General features: G+C 46.5%; 1 protein-coding gene across 3 annotated transcripts in view; it reads right to left on the minus strand.

The window, feature by feature from the left end:
- MBNL1 (muscleblind like splicing regulator 1) overlaps positions 1-20,006 on the minus strand; it is a 104,592-nt gene that overhangs the window by 63,002 nt on the left and 21,584 nt on the right. The window lies entirely within an intron of this gene.

Consider the following 20,006-nt stretch of genomic DNA (forward strand, 5'->3'; position numbering starts at 1 on the left):
AGCTGTGTAGACAGAAGCAGCAGCCTTCCTTTGGATGGAAGTTCAGCTCCCAGGTCCTTTCAGCGCGGGGGCTGCAGCAGCAGGCTGCCCCAGGGGCCGGGGCAGGGGTGGTACAGAAACCCCAATGCCACGATGAAAAGAGGGGGGCGAGTATTTGTTTTACAGAAGCAATCTTTCTGTAGGAAGTGGCATTTGTACTAATGGCAGTTTAAGTTCATTATAAGACATTTCAACAGTTCCACTACCTTTCCCGTATACACCGAGAAAAAGAAAATACAACCTCTGCAGATATTATCTGTAGTGCGTATGAGCTCAAAAACACGTCTATGACCTGAATGCTCTCGCTTGAAGTGCTCAGCCACATAGCTGGTGGGAAATTAAAAATTTTCCATGTGTGGGAGCCAGCTGAACCGATGAAACAAAAAGAAACATTCAGAAGGAAGACCAGCGTATCATGATCTCATTTGAGAAGCACTTTTTCCCTAAGTTCAGCATGTGTGAGGCAGAATCAAAGTCACAGAGATGAGAGCATTGGCCTCGGGGCTGGGCTGGAGGGCTGCGTTACAGGTGTTTGCTCTTCAAGAGCCTAAATTCTCCTTTGATATATTTCACACAGATCTATGAGAGAGGAAACAACTCATTTCTGAGCATTAAAAGGAAATAAAAACACCATAGTGAGACCAGATTGGCTCCAAAAGTGGTAAAACAAGAAAGAAGTGAAATAGCAAATGAGAATTTTTCTACACTATAACCTCCCTACAATAAAACAAGTTCAAGCTGAAAGCTTTGCCCACCACTACTGCCAAGCCCTAAAAGTCCCGGCAAGGTATTTCACGGGATACGGAGATGTGCTGCTCCCAACAGCCAGTGCTGTCCCCTGCGCTGCCCCGGCGCTCGCATCCCGCTCCACTGCAGCACCTCCAAGGGCAGTGGTGAAGGACCAGACACAGCTTCACCGGCACACACCTCCCTCCTCTTCCTCTGCATGGATAAAGCCACTAGACGTCAGGCTTCTCAGCAGTGCTGGCAAAATTAATTTTCCCACTCCCAGAATGAGGGCTGGAGCCTGCCCGCTCCTGTCACAGAAACAGGAGGAGGATGGAGAAGAGGAGGGAGAAGGAGAGATGGGACCAGAAGCCAAGACGAAAAGAAAGGAGGAAGAAGGCTGGAGGGAGAACTGGCGCTGCTGCCCATGGTTGCTCCCACTGCTGTTCCAGGCGATGCCACACCATGCACCACCCTCCTCCTCCTCCTCGGGCTTCACAGTAATGATAGCAAGATCAGAGAGCAAGGAGGACCCTAACTGCTGATGCCTTCACGTGCTCCTGGACTTGGCCCTATCAACAGTATCTGAACTTGTATTAGGCAGGCCCTTAAAAAGAGTTCCCCGTCCTCCACCGAGTGCTCAGCACCAAGTGTTTCTGCCTGGGAATACAGGTCCCAGCTTCCAGCAGGTAAAGCACCTCCCAATCATCAGAGCACTCGAAGCGACGCAGCAATGCCACCGCCACTGGAAATCCCTGCCTTGCTCAGCTCCCGAGGGCTAAGACATTTTTTAAACAAAGTTAAGGAGCAGAAGCTGAACTGAGTAATTTGTCAAGTGATCAAAACAGAACTTAAGTAGTCACTTAATAACATTTAACTACTTGTCATTTAAATAGAACAGATAGAAAAGAGTGAAGCAACTATGGATGGTGCTGGATAAGTGACCTGTCGTGGTTTAACCCTAGCCAGCACCATCCATAGTTGCTTCACTCTTTTCTCTCTGTTCTATTTTGCTGTACTCCAGACAGCAATAAAATCCAGCAATGCTTTCCAAATTTTAAAAGTTAAATATGGGTGTACTTTTAGCAACTGCTATTTTCAATTTGTTTAAGCACAAAGCAGAGGTTCTTAATTCACAAAAGGCCTTTCCAGCTGCTGAAGGCTCCTTTTTACATACAAAATCAAAGTCAATACACAAAACACAGCAGCCTGAAAAAAACTTGGATGAGCCACTTGGCACCAGTTGCTGCAATTGCTGGAATAATCCATAGAAAGGCCAAGAATTCAAGAAACATGGGACAAAATTGCTGGTGTCTATGGATGCCGCCCCAGTGATCCACGGTCACCTTATCTCCTTGCTACAGGCAGGGTCACAGGGTGCATCGCGATGATAACAACTCTCTGTCGTCCCAAACTACCGACCTCCCACCCCGAGGGAAATCCCCATTTGCGTCCTCAGCAAGAGTGCCGGTCGGTACCCGCCCGCCCAACGCCACACCGAGCAGCGACACGTCACACAGCATTTTGGAGGCCAAGGGCTGTGCGTTCCTGCTACACCTTAGCAGTAACACCCTACAGCGTCACTCTGCCAGCTCACACCGCGAGGCAGCTTCTGGGTGTCAGAAAGGTGTCACTGTCACACCTCCCGAAAGACCAACGCCAGTGCTGTCCAGTCTCAAGCAATGTATATGGGGAACGAAATTAGGAAAACATTACTTTTCAAAAAGTATTAAACCATCAAGGTACTGCAAAAATACATGCAGCAGTAATACCTGTCCACATGCACAAGCCAAGGAAACCCACCACAACCAACCATAACTTTATCAGAACACATACACACACACACAGAGACAGAAAAAAGTCAGACAGGAAAGGGACGTTTCAGCTCCTTTCTGGAATCAGCAGTAGAGAAAGTCTAAAACCGAGAAAGTAATTTTGACAGTGTAATTTACATCATAAAGTTTAATTTTTAAAAACTGTCATGTGAAGTAAAATAGATCAATGCGAAGCTCAGCTATTTTTCAAACCGGTGCAGTTAACAAGGGAGAAGAACACAAAGAGGAATCAAAATCAAATTACTTTCAGGGTCTTTTTTTTCCCCCTTTGAATAGCAGTAGGTACATGAGACAGACTGCAAGGTGAGACTGGCCTTACAGCACAGAGATCAAAGAGCCAGTCTGACTGCTACCCTGATTTCCCTGGAGTGCGGCGGGCTCGCTACGTCTGCGTTTTCCATCCATAATGCAGTTGCCAGTTCTGTGCTATTTCAGCAGACTTCTCTGGTGGCCCAGCAGACCTCCACCACCAAACAGCCGCGCACCAGGAGAGCTGTACCAGGGCGCCGACCTAAACACCCGGCATCACCCCAAGCAAGGAGCCTGACTCTGAATTACAGCGGGCTGCCCTCGCCACGGGGGCACGACTCACACTGCCCAAGCACCCAGACACGCCGCGTGGGTGCAGACCACCGCAGCCAGCCGAGCCCGTCCTGCTCACCACGCGCAGTGACGGCGTCGGCAGCTCCGGAGGGAAAGCGCGAGGGAGCACAGCAGTGCGCTACGTCTACCTCAGCCGTGCAGGGCCCGTGCAGGTAAAAACTCTTCTCCCCATCAGCTTTCCACTAGCAAACACCACAGACAGAGCAATGAGATACCCTCGGGGACCTGCCGATCCTGCCAAAACTTTCATCTCCCAACGCCCACGGCGCCTGCGGAGCTGCCGGCAAGCCATGCTCATCAAGCCCAGTCCCAGCCTATTGGAGACGCTGCCTCTTCCCCAGCCTCAACTGGAAGGAAGAAGGGGATGTCTTGCAGTGGGGTGTGAAAGGAAAACACTAAGCCTTAGCTTTTGTGAATGTTTTCCTTTTCCTAAAATGTTTTACGTTTCAAATACTTTACTGTAAAAGTTTTATTTACAGATTTTGCCAATCAGAAGACAGGTGTTTTAAAAAAATAATTGAATAGTTCATCTGTTGCATTTCCTCTACTTTACTAAGTCTTTAAGCTTTACCACTGAAAAAAGAAAAAAAAAAAAAAAAAAAAAAGTCAGTGGGTGTCTAATCCGGCTCAGGTCACTTGGTGTTTCCCTCATGTCTCTCGAGGGAACAGAACTCTATCCTTACCCCAAAGCCCTGCTTCTGTTAAACATAACGAGTACACTTCCCCTGCCTTTCACCCACATGTTCTGGGGGGAGCTCTCTTTTGGTTTCCTGCACACTAGTCAACTGACGCCAAAAAGAAAGCAAGTACAAAAGAGTCTTTAAAAACAGCCTGACTTAAAAACCTATACATGATATAGATAAAGCCACAGAAAGCAATGCACTATGATTAGTAAATCACATAACAGTTGGAATACTTCTTGCTATCTATGTAATGCAAATGCACAACACAGGTATTACAAATAACTATTGCCGACGTGTGTGCACACACACGCGCCTGCTCTCAAGCACCGCAAGCCTGTCTGCTTGCAGCTAATTAACGAACGACACCACCTCTCCGTGCCTGGGTGCCAAACACTTTCATCAGAATCCAAACCCATCGCTGGAACCTCAGAGCAATTTTGATAACAGATCTAGTTAAACTTCATGATCCTTTCAAGTACATTTGAAGCAGCGTTTGCCTGGATATAAAGCCATTCAGCTTGCACACAACTTATAAGAGAGCTGTGTTGTGTAAGCAGGGCCGGGAGGCACCTCGCAGCTCAGCCCCTGCGGCGTGAGGCCGGGCTTCATCGCAGGCGGCACTGGAAGCACCAGGGCACGCGCGGCCGCCCTGGGGAAACGAAAACTGAGCATCTCCTGAAAGCTGCTCCTGCTAGCACAGGGCCTCCCCGCACCTCACGCTGCTGGGGCGGCAGCGATCAGCCCCAACACACCCCCAAAAGCAACACAGCTCTAAAAATCTACACCTCCTATTCCTCGCCTGACTTCAGTGAACCTTGCTTTGTGTTACTTTCTGTCATTGATTTGTAATGTTTGTATATATACACATATATAAATCGTATATACTGTGCATGTAAATAGTATATAGTGTGTATATACACATATATGTATAGCACAGAGTAAAACACTGAGTTGAAAGCTTTATAACAAGCAAATTTAAAGTTCCACTGTAGCCATTTTTTCAGTGTCTAACCATTTAGGTATTTACATATCTAAAATCACTAGAAACATCTGAAGAATAAATGTGTGACAAACATAATGTAAAAATATTTTATATATTTACAGACATTAAAATATCTTCAGTTAACGGCCTGAAACATTAAGAGGCAGCCTCTGCTTCCCTTCATATTTTCAGTGCCTTAATTAAGCCAAATATTAAGTTTCCAACAAGGCAAAATTAGGTGCACTTTCCTCCATATTCAAAAAAATTCCATCAACAAGTATTAGTTTTCTCTTCAGATATATTTAAAATCACACCAGCAACCATGCTTGGAACTAGGTACAAAAAACTGTCTTGCAAAGAGCTGGCAGAAACTGAGAACAAACGCATTTTCTCGAAGAATTTAAGAGCCCTTCTGTATGCTACATCCAACCGATGCATTGCCCTGAACAGTTTAGTTCTCGACGTCTCTTGTGTTTTATGCTTGCTTTCTTTTCCCCTTCTGTCTGCTCACACTTTTAAAACCGAGTCCTTTCTCCTTCGGTATCTTTCAGGTGGTGTAGCAGCATCTGCCCTCCTTCAAGGTCATGCCTTTTTTCTCTCTTCTGTCTCTCCTTTTAATTTGTTTCTTTCTTCTGCTTCGTCTTCTTTTCTAGTTAGAGATTTAATCGCCTCCTCACACATATTATTTCTGTAAACTGGAGAACACCCGTGGTCATCACCTCCTCTTCCCCTTTGACTACTTTCTTTTTTCACTTCCCTCTGAAGATCTCCATTTCTGTGCACGTTGAACGTGCCCTCTCACCGATGGCCCGCGCCATCTCACCTACGAGCGCCTTCCCCGGGACCGGGCTCAGCCCCGAGGCAAGGACGGGCGGCTGAGCCTGGCTGCCACCACCACGGTCCGTTCTCTGCTCAGGGCCTCAACCACGGTGCAGTGGCCAAGAGGAGCCCAGCAGCGCGGGGGGCCGCTTTCCTGTGCAGACCACGGCCCCCACGCAGACCCCCCGTGCCGTGCTTGTCAGACGGGGGTAAAGCTGGGAAGCTAACAGTGCCATGATTCACCTCGGTGCAGGGGTACGCCAACGCCGAGCCCCGCGTGGGGAGGCGGCACTGGCGACGGTCCCCCGGCCGTGCCGGTGCCTGCCTGCAGTTTCGGTGAGGCAGCTGCAGCCGGGCTCCCATGCCCAGGGCCAACAGTCACGGCGGGCGCCCAGGTTTCTGCAGGAGCCCAGCCACGGCGGGGGCCACACTCAGAGGTCTGGGCCCCGGCTGGGTGGCACTGCCTGGCTCCGGCCCCGGCCCCAGCCCTGCTCCCACCCCAGACAAACCTCAGGGCAACAGCTTCCCCGTGCAGACGTGAAGCGCAGTTAGCGATCCCCACACTCTTGCCCCCCTGAAGACAAAACCCAGAGGCACAGGTACCTTCAGAGGACCCGTCCCACTGTTATGAGGGGCTGCCCAGCACCGACCAGCACCCTGCCCGGTAGAGAACATCAAACCCACCCATCGCTACCAGCCAGAGCCAGCCGCCAGTTGGATAGCCGCAGCTTTCCGTCTGAACGGGGTTTTCTCCTCCAAGATGTGAAGTGAAAACAGACACACAAGGAAGGGGTGAGGGACCAGCGTGCAGCCCGCTCTGCCGAGCCATTCAGCGCCGCAGCGGCTCCTCCTCCTGTCCCCCAGCTCTCCTCCAAAACCCAATACATGTATACGCTATCTGCTTTCACTTACAGCTAAATGTGCTGTAAAAAATGAGGCAAAATAGCATTAACAATGTACCAGTTCCTTAGCTGGCTATGATAAGGCCATTTACATAAAAATCTTAGCACCTAAACGTCTTTGTTCTTCCAGCCTTGAATTAAAACAAACCACCCAACCCCCTCCTTACGGAACCTCCTGCAAAAATATGTCTTTAATGTACTGAAGCAAATAAAAATAGACCTAACAGAACTGGTTGAATTTCTTATATACCAAATAGAATGAAATTTAAAAAACCTTCTGATTTCAAGAAATACTTTAAAAAGGAAGGCGTAAGTGCAGTAGCTGCATTGAAAGTCTTGCATACAGCAACTAAAATTATATTCTTCCTTCTATACACAGTTGTGCATATTTTTAAAGAAACTACTCGTACCACATTCCACTCATCTAAATATTCATGGCTTCCATCCTGTCAACATTCACGTACTTGAAAAACACTTACAGGCGAGTTACCCCAGGGAGTTAAACAAACACAGGCTCCACGGCACTCCAGCAGGTACGCACCCTGCTCGCTCAGCGCCTGCAGGACGATGGTGCTGAGCTATTTGCACGCAGAGCCCATGACCTGAGTGGGCACTACCCTAACGAACCTGTGTGATGAGGGCAAATGAACCACCCTGCCACCCACACTTCTCACCAGGTCCTGCGCGGGGTCAGTAACACAATGACAGTTAAATGAATGTTAATTGTGATTCACCACTTCATGATATGTCTGTTCCAGATCATTTTGGTATGAGATATTTGAGTTTATACTCAATAAAGTTTCTTCCTATTTCTCCCTCCTTTTTTTTTTTCCCCTAAGTATAAAATCAAGCCATCCATACTTCAAATAGGAGATGTGATATAAAAAAGCAGCCAGAAATTCTGGTATTCTGGACCTTAACCACTACAACTGGCACCTCTCCTTAGGAAGAGCCGTTTACGTCGACATAAAGAAGCCATTATCAACTGATACCTGCAGTGCATAATTAAAAAAGAAACCAAACAACGGCCCCCCCAGCACTTCAAGGAGGTTTTAAAACCAAATGAGAAATAATTCCCAAGTCAGGTTTTTCTGCATTTTTGAAATCAGCATTTGAATTAATTATCTGCATGATTCAAAACTTTTTTTTTTTAAAGTAAAATGAGCAACATGGCGTACAACTCGCACCGTGGAACACTCATCTCTCTTCAAAGTAACCAGGCACGTAAAAAAACCTTAATCATTTACAGCTACTTCAATTAATGCCTTTTAGGGGCAGCAACTATAGGAAAAGGCAGTTGTCGGCTCTGACAAGCAACCGACGGATCTCTCGGCAGTCACAACTGCTACGAGCATCTCCAACAGGCTGAACTCTACACTCGTCTCTGAGCAGAGGGCTCCAAGGTCCTGCTCCACCGAAACGTCTGAAGACGGCAGCTCAATGATTGCAAGATAACAGGAATCACTGTAAGACCTCTGAAGAAGGCAGAGCGTATAAACCAGACTTTGACTCTGTGTACAATTTAAGCTTATTTCAGTCCATTTCCAGGCTTTAGGAAAGTAATGTTCCAGGAAAGCTTTAAACACAGTAATCCATGATCTAATAAACTGAATATGGTTGCCAAAAAGCTGGTATTTCTGCCTTCTCACAATGGCATTCTCACCTTTGCCAATTCCTTTATTTTAATGATGCAAGTAGCTATACCACAAACAAAAGTCAGCTGCATCACACTGTGCAGGCATTTAAATTTTGGTTTATATATAATCACTGTGCCCTTCTCCGTCATGTATGTATCTAGATATTTCTGAAAAATTATGCAGGCTATTTATATGGCTGGTCTTAAATTTTCCAATTTATGTGATAGCATCCATTCTTCTCTCATTTGAGGCTCTAGGAAAACCGCTGATTTAAAAAAAAAAAAAAGATCACATGTGTTTCTACTTGTCTCCTTTCAGTTTTACTCATGATGCTTCAGACAGGTCCTCTCGCTGTGTTAGCAAATGGCCAGTTTAGTGCGCTGCATCTTACTGGGTTGCCATTTAAATATTTTTTAAATCCGTTTACCTGGGCTGACTGAGGTCTGCCACAACCGCTCCTGAGAGCAAGGCAAGCCCTGCCCGCCTCTGGAAGTATGGATCGAGCTGGCGGCCGCATCAGGGGCCAAGAGCAAGTCCAGAGGCCGTAATACAGAGGGATTATTTCACTCCCCGCCAGCTGACAGATCCCACCGCCCGGGCTGCCAGGTCGCGCTGGCTGCGCTTCTGTTTTGCTCTCCCTCTCCCGCTTCCTTTCAGTCCTTGAGTGATACCTTCTTCTACGTTTTGAAAATGGTCCTTGCTTAGCGCATCAATTTCCTTATATTTAACACGTATTTTAGTTGATTTGTTGCCACCAGGCTTATTTAACAATTGCATGCAGAAAAGTGAATTTCTCACCAACACTATCACATTTTTATATGCCTTTAGGTTTATCCTTCCTGAAGAGTTCAATAAGCTTCCTTGCAAATTTATCTCCTCTCAGCACAAATACTGCTCCATATATTCCACACTTTCACAGGTGAGAGTGCAGAAATGACACCCGTGTGTTCACTGCTCAGTTTGCACATTAATGAAATTAACACTAGCAATGTTTTCTAAACACAAAACACAACTTGCAAGTAAGTTGTTACAAGGAAGCTACTGGGGGGGAAAAATGTTTAAATACTTCTAAACACTTTTTCCAGCAATATTTTAAACTATTGTCCAATCCTATATTGATACTACCTTTGCTAGTACCATTAGGAAAGTGCAGATAGTTTTACTTCCAATGCAATGAAAAGCTGATTTGACTTTACAGTCTGGAGACTCTTTAACTCGTGCTCTCAAGAGTTTATAATCATTTCCAAAAAAGCCAGTTTTAACTGAAGCTGCATCATACTACTGTTCTAAAAATCCCTTTTTTCCTCCTGTTCAATCCAGCCAGAGAAAAAGATTAAAATCCTTAGTTCTGGTTACAGTGTGCTTACCCTTTTGCTGCAGGTATATTTTGCCAGTTTGCAGCTCCACGCACGTTCACATCTGTGCAACAAACGCTTGGCCAAGTGAGAAATTCCCCCGATCAACAAACCCCACCACAAGCTCCCCCAGCATCAACTGGAAATATTTAAATCACAAATTTCTTTTTTTCTATGAAACAATTCCTTGCGCTCCACTGTCAAAAAGAACTTTGCATTTTAAGGTACTCTACTTTGAAATAAAGCTGCCATATTTATCCACGTGTATCCATCCATCCATTACCTGCATGCCTTGTGCAAGGGAAGCACCTTACTCTGCTCCATAAAAGACCAGGTGCAGCCTCAGTGTTCAATAAACAACAGGAATAAATAACAACGTAATAAATACAAAGAACTGACTCTTCTGTTTCCTCCAAGGAGCATCTAGTTTGGGTGTGAAATCTTTAATCATTCCATTTGCCCAATCAGGGTTTTTCCTAACTTGCCTGCATTTTCATTCAGTTACAATCACTGCATAAATCCGAGCTGTCTCTTAACGAAGTCCATTGCAGGGAAGATTTTACCAGGGGACTGGACAAGCAAGGGTATGTTAACGCAAATGATCTTTTGAACACGCCCAACCACCAGAAAGCTGAATTACAGGCACGATTTACCACCAAAAGCTGGCTCCAAACCCCGATTCCGCTGTAGAAAATGGGAAGTGACAAAAGAGCCAGCAGCCTGTCCAGCTTCAGCTCGCCCTGTCTCTAGCTGTACAACACGCTCAGAGCTGCTGCACGCTGACGGCTGAGTTCTGCTTGAAGAGCAGGACCAAGTATACAATTTTTTTTTCTCCAAGTATTTGCTTCACCAATGTATGTTTATAGTGAGTCCCAAGGTCCCAGAAAACATTTCATTCTGTCTGTTGTTTTCAAAAGACTTCAGTTAAACGTGCGTACTCTTGTTCCTATATTAACAAACGAAGAAAAAATGCGCACTGTTCTTGACACTGCTATGCTAGCTACTACACACAGCTAAAAATCTGCCGGGCTCCTGTGAAGTGAAAACCCCTCCATGGGCCAGTCAAGGCTGGAAAGAGCGCTCTCAAAAAAAAAGTGCAACCTCTCCCTCGCCCAGTATAGAAGACTAGCACCGAAATCGCACAGGACTTTAGACTGAATCCCGTCAGGATAAAGAAATTCACTCCTGCAATGGATTATCAGTCTGTGCTCGTAGAGTGTAACCACTGTTATAAATTCATCATGGAACTCTGCTCGCTCACTTGCACACTTCTACACATGGTTATTCCTTACATTTCTCTCCAGCACGTACAAAGCATGGACTAGTCATATTTGTTAAAATCCACTCTTGTGTCTTCTTGCAATCTTAACCTAGTAACGTTTATGATCAGCTTGTATTTATGCTTTCAAGACAGGATGTTTTTAGAAGGACACACATCTAGAGAAAGGACAGGGAAAGGGCAAACAACACTGGAAAAGCTGGAAGTTGAAGAAGCATTAATATTGCTAGGGGCTAAAATGCCATAGGGCTTCTGATGTTCCTGAAGTTCAGCAGGTGGGTACTTCCCTTGGACAGCAACTCAATCCACGGCCAGCAGATAGGAAAGACTTAAGAGCAGAAAACAATGACCTTTACCTACCTTTAGTAGTGGTGGTTACCTACTACACCTGCAGCTGCCCTGGGTTTGCGTGACTGCTCCTGGATTGTGGTTTTTTTCAGCGTGCCCACAAACAAATGATCCTGCTCCCCAGGTACACTGCAGACCCCCTTGTACTTGAGCCGACTCTTGCTCATGATCTGCCCCAGCCATGAACTGCCACGTTCCTTCCTGGGTTCAACTGAGCGCTTGCTCCTACTGGTCCCACAGGCATCTCCCCCAACAGAGGTGGCCTCTGAGCCACCCACCTCCCGCGTCCCCACAGCACCCTCTCTATGCCAGCCGCTTCCTGGCCCCTTGGGCACGTAAGGACATGTGCCTTCCCGTGCAGCCGGCACAGCAGGATGGATAGCGTGCACATACACGAAGGCCAGTTTCCATACTTTGCCAATTCATTTTTCGAATTTAAATCTCAATCTCACAACTGTTTATGTTTATATTTAAGCCTGGAAACAATCCCATTCAAACTCAGTGAAATGACACCGACAAAAAGTAAACGGCTTTGTTTCCTCAAAAACCTGCTCCTTTCTTCAAATAGTACTCTCTTCCTCTTTTGCTAACTCTCTGTACTATTTCGCCAAGTTAGGAATGGTCCAGAGGAATCTGGAGCCGAAGAGAGTCTTTCCAGGAACTTGACGGGACTTGAAGTGCTCTCGAGATGCAAGCTCGATTCAAACCCGCTACCCCAGCCGGCCCCTTCAAACCCTCCTGCGAAAGCACCACCACTCTTCAGCAGCCTTTGAGCAAACTTCTGAAGTATCAGCATTTTCCCATCGCAGCAGCACTAGTGCTCCCAGCATCCCATTTCTGAAAAGCCAGAGAACTTTTCAGGATCTCCAGGGCTGAGAGCTGGCAGTCAAAGTGCATTGGGGTGCAAAAGGCTGCTGAGTTTAGCTCTTTTATCAACCGGGAAGTTTACGCAGTGACTGGGATATAAAAAAAACGCAATCTGAGGAAACAGATCCTGTTTATCACACCAATATATCTGCTATATCCAGGAATGCCTCTACTCACTCTGAAGCAGGGACACCACCTCTCGAGGCCATGCCCACGAAATGCAGCTCCTGTAATGGAGATCCCTGCTCCGGACTGGGCACACCAACACCCAGGGGGACAATGCCCCCGACAGCACCCATCAGTTCTGCCTTAGTGCTGCCCCTCGGGAAGCCCCGCTGCCCGCCCGCGGACGGATGACAGACCGGCTGGGCAGGAGGCACGCACCGGACCAGTCTGCCATGACCCTGCCAGCTCCTCACCCTGCAGGGCCAGTGCAGGGGCAGCTCCCGCCGGGGACATGCCAGAGCTCCCGGAGCTCAAACCAGCATTGCCTGGGTAGGTGACCAGTTTCCAGCAGAGCTTCTGGTGGACCATGTGAAGCAGTGGTCCTTCGAGGTCTCCTACGTCGCTGCTACTAATGCAGCAGGAGCTCGCGAAGCTGCTGCGTCCCACAGCTTGCCATTGCTGGTGTGAAGCACTCCAGCATCACTACGCCCTGCAGATGAAGTAGCTGGATTTATTATTCTTCTTTAAAAATCCGCTTCATCAGACGTTAGTATTTTCCTCTGTTTGATCAAAACATTGGAGTTGCTTCCAGCTACCTCAACGGGTGTTCTGTATCAGTTAAATAATTAGATGTTCCATAATGAACGGGATAAGTCATAAGTATTTCAATAAATTCAAACATGAACCCCAAAAAGGTTTTCTTATTTGCATAATCCTGTGTTTCATTACCTGACAATTCAGTGTTTACTTAAATCTTATTTCAATAGCAGTAATCCTTCTAGTAGCCCCATGCAAACGCAGGAAAAAGGCAGAACTCTGGATCAGAACAAAAGCATGTCTTTTGTTATTTTACACAGGCACTAATTTAAGCACTGCTGTGCAGCCCTGGACGAAGAAACTAAAAGCCTGGATCCCCCAGCCGTCGCGTGGGGCTTGCACAGTCAGGCGAGCAGGGACCAGCTGCCACTACGCTGCTTGCGCGCAGATTCACCTGTACAAGTCCAGTCCCTCGCGATTAAGGCTGCCAGCAAGCACGCCAATTAGCACAGCCGGCAAGACAGGGATGCAGTGAGGTGGCTTCAGATCCTTTAAAGACTAGAAAGATCTTCCTCTTATTTCCCCCAAGCATTGTAACACAAGCCTCGTTGGAGGAAACACACAGCGAGGCAATTGGTGGACAAAATCAAGCAATTAGTGTCACTGAAATTGCGCGTTGTCTGGGATCCTGGTCCTCAGAACGGAGGAGCTGAACTGATGCTGCAGGCAGCGCTCCCCCTTTGAAGGTGCTCCAGCCGGCACCGGACTCTGCTTTCTCCCTTTTGTTCCCTTTGAAAGCCACACAGAGCAGGGGAAAGACATAGGATACAGAAGAATACTGTTTAATTGCTCTTCACCAAAGCCTTCCCTACCCCAATCCTGTGCTTGAGTGTGGGGCACTGCTGCCCCCTCCGAGTCTGGACCCCGACCAGCAGCAGGATGGTGCTGGGATGGTGCCGGGAGCTGGTTCCCAGGGCGAGAACCACTGCTGTGAAATGGGGAGAGCAGGCGCTCGGCTCTCCACCGAGCCCGACCCCGTGAATCTGTCACCAATCCATGGGGAAAAACAACACAGCACAGAAGGAAGCACAAGAAAACAGAGAGAGGATTAAAGACGTGTCCATTACTAATCATTCCCAAAACAATGCTGTTTTTTTCTGTTAACAGGGTTTTCTGAATCTGACTGAATTGGTAGGAGGGCTGCAGACTCAGACTTGCCTTGGCTTTGGCCAGTCTCCTAGAGAAGAGGTCCCCTTCTCAGACCTTAGACAGGGCTCTGACACGGGAGCTATTCCTGAAGTGAAGCACAGGCTTCGAAGCAGCACCCAGAGCAGTATTTCCTAAATAGCATCCAGTTGGGCTAACGAGGCTATGCAGTCCCAACGAAGAAACATTAATGCTTCTCCAAAGTCAAAAACCAGATGTGATCATTCGGTCTTGAATGTAATTTGTTGCTTCCAACAAATTTAAGAGTGAACCTTGGCAACAAGGCATCTGTATTTAGAAACACAGAGACTTGGGGTCATCCCGGGAAGGAGAGAGGCCTCACAGGCTGCTTCTGACCACTCGTCTGAAGACTGAGGACAAATGACTGAATCTTCTTGACACGAGACTTTCTTATTTTATGCCTCTTTAAATTTTCCCCGCAAATTAGTTCAGAATTTTACTGATTTTGACTGTACCCAGCAGAGTTCCTGACTGTACATAACAGAAACCCATGCTGGTTTCTATTATGTACAGCCTCTGAAAAAATGACAGTGCAAATGCTGCAATGCAATGTCTTAATTTTTTTTTAATTTCTTCCTGCAGATGTAGAGCTGAAACTGTAACATGAACTCTGAACACCATAGTGAGCCATAACTCTTTTGTCCGAATATCTGATAAGATTTCAAAATGCCATTTATATTCCCACAGAGGAACACGCATGGTTTCGATCGTTTGGTTTTTTTAATGGACTGTTTGCCACTCAGCCTAACAATTGCACCATTTTCCCAATGTATTTGCCACTTTCCCTTTGCTTCCTCTTCTGGAGCTCAGCCTACTGGCAGAGGCACAGGCTGAAGAGGAGAAAAATGGCAAATCAGATCTTAGGAATTTGAACGCTGTTTATATTTTTTTTTTTTCCAAGGGTTACTGCTTTACAAGTTTCCATGGAATCAGACGTGTGTCCATCTGCCTCCCAGCCCCTGAGCTGAACCTCATCTCTGCGCCCTGAATGCTGTTATTGCCTCGCACTCGAGTGATGCCATATACCACAAAGTCAAAATTACTGAAGAGTCACCTGCTGAAGTGTTCTGTGTTTCTGGATTTTTTCTTCTACCTTACTTAAAGGAGAGACAGAGCCAGTGATCTGCTATTCTCACATTATTAGTGAAATACGCTTACCGTGATTTTCTTTTCTTTGTATTAAAATAAATAAATGAGGTCCTTATTCTACCCCCTTAGGTAAGGATAACACGAAGGGGAATGACAAGTCAAAAAACTATTATTTTTTGAAGCAGTGCCAAAGTAGAGAGATTTGAACAATTAACAATTACATCTCTGAGGTGGTAGAAATAAGGTGCTCACCGAGTTCATCTATAATAATAATAATAATAATGCATTTATATGTTTTTAAGGCTTATTGGTAAAAAGCGGCATGTCACTTTTACAGAGTTCAGGAGTTTCATTTTTAAAAAATAAGTACTTCCACAACAGAAGACAAAATACAAACGTACAATGTATTGGTGGACCTTAGACACAAGGCACCAGAGCTTCAAACTCAGACTTCATCAGTGAAAAGACTTGAACTTCTAGTCTCTAGCTTTTTCTTATAATTTCAAGAAAGCAGAAAAATGTGGAAGTTCAAGACTTTTCAGCTGTTGAAGGAAGAGTAGGAAAAAGCTTTTACACCTCATTGGGACACCCAACTTGAGCATGAAGTAACCACCTTAGCAGGAGCATAACTTAAGAGAGCAAAAATTTATTTGAAAGTTGCAGTGCCCATAGTGAACATTAGCTCCAAAGGGATAAACTGTGATTCAGACCAAATCCTGTGGTGCTTACCGAGTCCACTGAAATCATGTGAAGTTCAGATCAGTTAGAACCGGCATGTTTTGGATCACAACGGTTCACACCCCGCAGAAAGCCCGCTGACTGCAGTGAGGTACCGACTAACAGCAGCGCTGACCACAGCCAGGCAGCACTACGGCAAAGACAGCCTGAGTCCTCATCACTCTTTCCCCACTTTCTTCCTCATTGTTTTTATACTTTCAAAAATGTATGGCTAGGAAAGACCGTGTGGCAGCCAAAGGACGTGGCGCGCACAGACAAGCTGCAGGCAGGCTGATGGGGTGTCCTCAGCGCATCTGCAGCCTCCCACAAGATTTGCATTTGACATCCATCTCCCCATTGTTAAGACATCTTTATCTCAGTTTTCAGGAAACGTCAGATGACTCATCTATCGGAACATCTGACGAAGCTAACGTAATTTCAAAAATGAATTCTACTTAGGCATATTTTTCCAAGCAAAAAAAATATGAAGAAAAATGTTTTAAAATTATGCTAAAAATCTAATTTTTGTTGCAAACTCGTTTCCTGATTTAGGAACTCAAGAACTTATTTTTGCTGCAGACAGTTTAACAGGCTTTTAGGCATCCAAATTTAGGAAAAAAATCCTACGGCATTTAAACAATGCAGAGCCAGAGCTGGAGCTGACTCAGCCACTCAAGTGCACAATTTGAATATACTACATAATCATTCTTGTTTTAAAATTATCTTCCTAATATCTAAGGGCTAGATTATCCCACAAGCATTTATCTTGATTAATGCACTACCCTAAGGACAGCCTTGCAGATTTCATTAGGACTAATTATGAAGCAGGGTATTCAACAGCAGGATGATAAAATCTTGCTCTGATTGACATGGCCCTGACCTCTTCCTTGCACTACCTCGCCGAGGTCACAGAAATGCATGTGTCTTCCTTTTGCTCCCCCACACTCCTAATTAACATGTAACAACGGCTGTTTGTTACCGATTCAGAATTAAGATTAAGAACCCATAAGGTGCACGCACAGGACATGTTTCCCAACAAATAACACGTGCCCAGAGATCAACGCTGCAGTGCCACGGTTCCACAAGCAGCCCCTGCAAATGCCGACGACGGTACCTGCGGCTGGCAACGCAACATGGAGGAGAGATTCCCGGGAGCAGATACCCCTCTCTTTTTCCTCTAGACCTACATAGACAGTTTTTGCTTTCATTTCAGGGGGGGGGGGGGGGGGGGGGGGGATATTATTTTACCCAAGCTGAAAGTTCCACTTCTGAAATCTATTTTTACCTCCTACGAGCAGACCAGATGAGTCGTATTTGCTTGCGGCTGGCTGTGTGCTCTGTGCGCTCCGTCCCTGCACAACACCCGCGGAGGACACCTGGGACGGAGGCCAAAGTCTGGCCGGGCAGAGCTGAAGGGTACTGCCATTTCACGGGGTCCCCTCAGAAAGTATTTGCTTTGCCTGTTTATGTTCTAAATATAGCAGAGCACACCGGCCATCTCCAGCTCATGAGTAAGTATTCCTACCAGGGGCTGCAGGTCTCTGCAGCACTAACACACACCTGCCTGATGTCAGCTAATGTAAAGCATTTTTTCTAAGACACACTAATTCTTGGGAGCGTTGTGAGTGAAAGATGCATTCATAGTTTGTAAAGAAAAATTCAGTGACTAAATATCTGTCTTATGTCCAAGAGACAATGCAAGAATAGCTGTTTAGTTAATAATAATATTACCTACATTTAGAAGAAATCAAGTATTTTAATATTAAGGTCAATTTTTAGGTGTACTGCTATTTTAGTAAAGAGCAAGGACATTACATCCACACTGAATTATTGAAATATTAAAAATTACTTTTGAATGTCCTAACCAAAAATCTTTTTTTTTTTTCCTTTGGTAAACTATTAACTGACCTTACAGGGTCTAAACAAATCTGGTATAACACTTCCCTAAATTGTTTTTGCGTTAACATCTGAAGTTTGTGGTATTGCAGAAAACGTAACAAAGTAACTAGTGCTTGTTTAGCTTAGCACACACAAAAATTGACAAAGATCTGAAACAAAACCAATACTGAGCAACTGCTTTTCTGCTGTGTGGATTGGACAGGGAATTCACTGAAGTGATACATTCCATTTTCTGTTTACCAAAGGTATTTTCATACATTATACAAGCTACTTAACTAAAAAAAAAAAAAAAAATTAAAAAAAAAAGTGCTCCGGAGCCCACTGACAAACACACGCGTAAGGCCCACGTTGCAGCACCATGCTCCCGCAGCAAGCGGCTCTCCTGGCTCTGGCAGCGGCAGCAACGCGACCCGGCCCTGCTCCCCAGGCTGCAGCCAGCGGATCCACCGGATCCCCCGGGAGCCTCTCCAGCACACAGCACCTCACCCACAAGTAAACCTTTTAGCATGAACACAAGTAAACGTATCTGGTAAGCAGTGTATTTTTAAATAGCAGATTCCTTCCCAGCTTACAACTCGGCTACTGCGCTGACTTTACATGGGCAGCAGACGACTTTTCCAGAGTACTTTGAAGCAATGTAATAATGCTGTAATGTTACCTACAGTTATCCACGGACCTTGCAGCTCTTTACAAAGGTGATAATTATCTCCTTCATTAAAAAAGGAAATGGAAGAGCCCTGCTGACGGGAACAGAAGAGCCAGCCGGGGACTGGGAAGCCTGGCCAGTCCCCGGTTTGTCTCTCTTCCAGACACAAGCCCATGCTGCCGCTCCAGCACCGCCGGCCTCCTCGTCCAGCACCGAGATTTTAATGACCACTTCCAACGACCACGGACGTCAGAGATCTGTGTGGAGGACGCCGATGTACAGCGAACTCAGGTGATGCCTCCCATAGCGAAGGAGATTCACGTCCAATTGACTCTGGCATCTTGTTTCAACCTTTTCGGTTGGATCCTGGCTCTGAAAAGCGCAAGGCTGCTGCGACCGCAGTGCGCCGTGTGACCAAACAGCAGTTCAGTGGGAAATCAAACCAGGGCATACTGCGGGCACTATTTTACCAGTAAATACGTCTTCACTCTTACACCCTCTCACACAGAGGCAGGTTTAAGTCTCCAAGGCCAGGCCCGTGTTTCCAGCAGGTATGCCACTGTGGGTGCAGCGCTGCGGCACAGCCGTCCCCGCTGCGGCAGGCCACGCAGCCGACGCCGACACCACACCGGCGGGGCGGGCCCGGTGGCACCTGCGGCACCGCGTCCTCACCATGCCACGCCACACCACGCATGCCTCGCCGCGAAGAGGAAGCGCCAGGCGGGCTCGCTGCCGCCCAGGGGCGGTGGCCACGGTGGGCAGAGGCGCTGGGCCGCTCCTGTGCCGAGGGCGATGCCTCGGGGCCGGGACTCCCCGTCAGCGCTGGCAGCCCCTGGCACTGCTCCTACCTCCAACGTTTTTTTAATGCATAGAAACATTTTATTTCCACGTTTTGAAATGAGTTTTTCTCCCCCCCTCCATGCGTTATAATTACTGTAATTTTAAAATAAATTTGAACAACTAAGAAACAAAAACATTTCCATTGCCGTAAGTTAAAACATGGCTGAGGGCGGTGGGGCTGGGTATTTTGGACCCGAGCGCATTTTAAAGATTCACCCTCTACCCTGATCTGAGACAAGACACATTTTTAAACTCAGGAACGTTGCAGGATTGATATAAAACCGCTATAAACCCACTTCCTGCCCAGCTCCCGCTGCCATCGGGGCCTGGCTGCACAAGCGACCTGCAGTAGCTGGTTACAGCTACAACTCCCTCCCCAGAGCACGTCTCTGCCATGAGCCAACTCCACGCACTCGGGCTCGGCTCCACTTCCCGGGATTTGGTCCCAAGAAGAGAAAAATTATACTGTAGAAAATCTGACAGGCTTTTTTCTGCTTCCCAACTTTTGGCTTTTTATGACTACTGAATCAATTCTGTACTGTTTGTGAGATGAGTATTTTAAATGTTAAGATTATTTAATTCATAAAAAAATGAAGGGAAGGCGCTGGGATCCACACGTTTAACACCTATTACTGAAACTACAGCTACAGTAAAACAGCAGCCATACATTTACAGTGCCTAACTCGGATATGCCTCCTAAAAATCACAGTGAGGCTGTACCCTCTCTGCTACAGCCCTGCTTGCACGTCTAGAGGCACCTTGCCTTCTGCTAAGCGTCGTCCTTCCCTTAAGCAAGTGCATTTGTGAAAAA

This window comes from Gymnogyps californianus, chromosome 10 (assembly GCF_018139145.2).
Source record: "Gymnogyps californianus isolate 813 chromosome 10, ASM1813914v2, whole genome shotgun sequence".
In the NCBI taxonomy this organism is placed as follows: domain Eukaryota; kingdom Metazoa; phylum Chordata; class Aves; order Accipitriformes; family Cathartidae; genus Gymnogyps; species Gymnogyps californianus.